This window comes from Adiantum capillus-veneris, chromosome 2, assembly GCF_014529385.1.
Source record: "Adiantum capillus-veneris isolate H3 chromosome 2, ASM1452938v2, whole genome shotgun sequence".
Lineage (NCBI taxonomy): Eukaryota > Viridiplantae > Streptophyta > Polypodiopsida > Polypodiales > Pteridaceae > Adiantum > Adiantum capillus-veneris.
This window is the reverse complement of record NC_140932.1, coordinates 78565052-78568007: the sequence shown is the minus strand read 5'-3', so window position 1 is coordinate 78568007 and position 2956 is coordinate 78565052. Positions and strand designations below refer to the sequence as shown.

The 2956-nt window shown below is 41.6% G+C and overlaps 1 pseudogene; it reads left to right on the top strand.

Moving 5' to 3' along the window:
• Window positions 1-548: 548 nt before the first annotated feature.
• LOC147463036 (large ribosomal subunit protein eL19y-like) lies at window positions 549-1539 on the top strand (annotated as a pseudogene).
• The last annotated feature ends 1417 nt before the right edge of the window (window positions 1540-2956 follow it).

The window sequence follows — 2956 nt, the reverse complement described above, 5'->3', positions numbered from 1 at the left end:
CTCTAATTTCATCTTGTTATGAAGTAATATTACACTTTCATTATTCTAGATTTGAGAGATGTATGTACTTGTTGCTAGTAATCACTCTTATCTCTCTATGATCAATTGATTTGCAATATTTAGCATCACAAATTAGGTTGATTAAGTTGGGTTTTAATCTTGTAATTTGTGTGTGTGCCCTATTCTTTGCTTGTGTGTAGATAGGTTTTATGAAGCTCTAGCACCATTCACCTCATGTATGTAGCTATTGATGAAGTGCCGTAATTGACATGTGGTAATTAGTGTATGCTTATCATTAGTGTGCTTAAGGTTTCCAGTCTATGGAAAATCGGACTTCGATGGGCTTGATGTGTGTAGGAGTTGTTTGATTATTGATTAGATTAGGTTTAGAGTTAGTCTTGCCATGGCTAATCTCTACTTGCAATGAAGAGGTGATATCTTGAATCCTCTATTCCATTCATCTGATGGTCGTACTTCCATGCCCTAGTCGGGTTGCTGATCCACGGATTTGATAGTTTTTGTGTGGATTGCGACGATTAGGTCGTGCTATGCCGCCTCCCTACAGCAGGGGACCACCGGCTCGGTGAGCGCGCGCTCTTTCAAAGGGTTTCTTTACTTGGTGAGCCCAAGACTCTTTTTGTAGTATTTGACCGCAGAAGCCACCAGGTGGCATTAGATTTTTAAATTTTAATAAAAACATCATTTTCATGAAAAGCTCTAAAAAAACTCCACGTGAAAAGCTACCAAGTGAATAAAATAAAAAAACAACTTTGTGTTGCTCAATTGCTCTCGTACAGAAGCAGTTCAACCTTCTCCACAAGCAAGTTCTTAAGAAGCAACTCGAAGCTTTTTCTGCAGGTTTGTCCCCATCGCCATATTCGTCCCATTAGGGTTTTATGAGAGTGGGCAACCACGCTGTCCCTCAAGCTACAGAAGAGCCTCGTGGCTAGCGTGCTAGAGTGTGGGAAGCGAAAGGTCGGGCTCGATCCCAATCAGGTCAACAAAATCCGTTTGGCCAATTCCATGGAAAAATATCAAAAAGCTGGTCAAGGATGGTTTTGTGATTCGAAAACCAACCAGGATAAACCCATGGGCAAGAGCAAAGCATGCTTTGGAGGCTAAAAGGAAAGGTTTTCATTCAGGATATGGTAAGAGGCAGGGTACTAGGGAGGCCAGTCTACCCTCCATAGTTCTCTGGATGAGGCGGATACAAATGCTTTGCCGGTTGTTGCTGAGAAAGTACCTGGTGGCTAAGAAGATTGACAAGAATATGCACCATGATATGTATATGAAGGTCAAGGATAACGTGTTCAAAAATAAGTGCGTGCTCATGGAGAGTATTCACAAGTTTAAAGCTAAGACGGCTCATGAGAAGACATTGTCTAATTAGTTTGAATTCTGTAGGTCTAAGGGAAAAGCTATCAGGGCCGAGTGAAAAACTGCCAGGAGGGAAGAGCACTTGGCATAGGGATTGAGTACTGAAGCAGTACCAGCCATCCCTACAGCTGCCCAGAGGCCACGAAGAAGTCCAAGAAGTGAGCAACATAGCAAGTTTTAGCTAAGAGTTGTGACTCGTTAGTACTTAAATACAAAACCTTGGACCTTTGAGCTTGTGTAATGAGATACAATTTTGAGTGACATAGCAAGATTTACTAAGAGCATTGACTCGTTAGTACTTAAATAGAAACCTTGGACCTTTGAGCTTGTGTAATGAGATACAATTTTTGCTTTAATCTTGAAAGCATGACTATTGCAAGCCTAAAAGGGTTTGCATTTTGCAATTTTCCCCCGTCTCTTTCTTTGACTATTGGTTATTGTCGTCGAGACTATTACTATGTCTTTTATGTTGTTTCCAAAGAAAAAAAGAAGAAGAAGAAGAGAGTTTTAACGTCATAAAAAACTATCCCAAGAGACCTTAAAGATTTAGCCAACGAGGAGAGAGAGAAGTGCGATTTAGCAGTTACGCCTCTCCGGAGGTCTTCTTTTGCTACCTCTACCTGTCCCCAATAGAAGTTTTGAACTCTTGCCTCGTAGAAGCACGTGCTCTCCCTCCCTTGCCTCACTTAGTCTAACAACCACCACGATTCTTCACACTAGATGCTTGATAGGGTTGGGAAAAACCTACTCAAGCCGCAACACCAAAAATGATGGTGCAAAAAGAGATTAGGTCGGGCTGCATCAACATGCAGAAGCTCTACTTGTGAAAGAGTACAAGGTCGCGTGATGCACATCATCACAGATATGTTGATCCTATAGCATGCACGATCTCCGCCTCCTCAGCCTCTTCCCTTCCAGCCTTCCCTCGCCCATATACGATCCCCTCCTCCTCCTCTCTCTATCTCTCCCCCCCCCCCCCCCCCCCCCCCCCCCCCCCATCTCTTTAAAAAAAAGGTCCACGCTGGAACGGGCTTTTTCAGAGACTTTCTTTTTAACGAGATTGAGAGGGAGCAAGGAGAGAGAAAGAGAAGGGGAGGGGTTGGAAAAAAAACCTAGGTTTAGTGTAATCACATCTACAAATTTTGAGATTTACCTCTAAATTTTAAATTTTAAAGTGAGAAAACCTACAAAATTTATAGAAATTTAGCGTCATTTGGTGTAAAAACCTTCAAATTTAGTCAGTTTACGACTAGAATTCTCATAGATAGGTTTGCCAAGTTTTCAGTTTTTTTTTTTTGAGCACCAATCCCTGCTTGTACGTGAAAGAGTTCGCGTCTCTTTCAAAGAGGTTTTTTGAAGGGTTTTGTTTATACTATATAGTTGTTGAAAATGACGACGATTAAACTTGAGAACCTTCTTGCCTCATCTATTGTGAGTTTCCTATTCCTTCAAAATCAAATTTGTAAGGACCTTGAGATTTACCTTTCCTAGCCAACACAGTTGTCTCAACGTGGAACAATGTTGTTTGTTGTAGCACAACCAACTTCCCAGTTACCCCTTGGAGGGGGTTACCTTATGG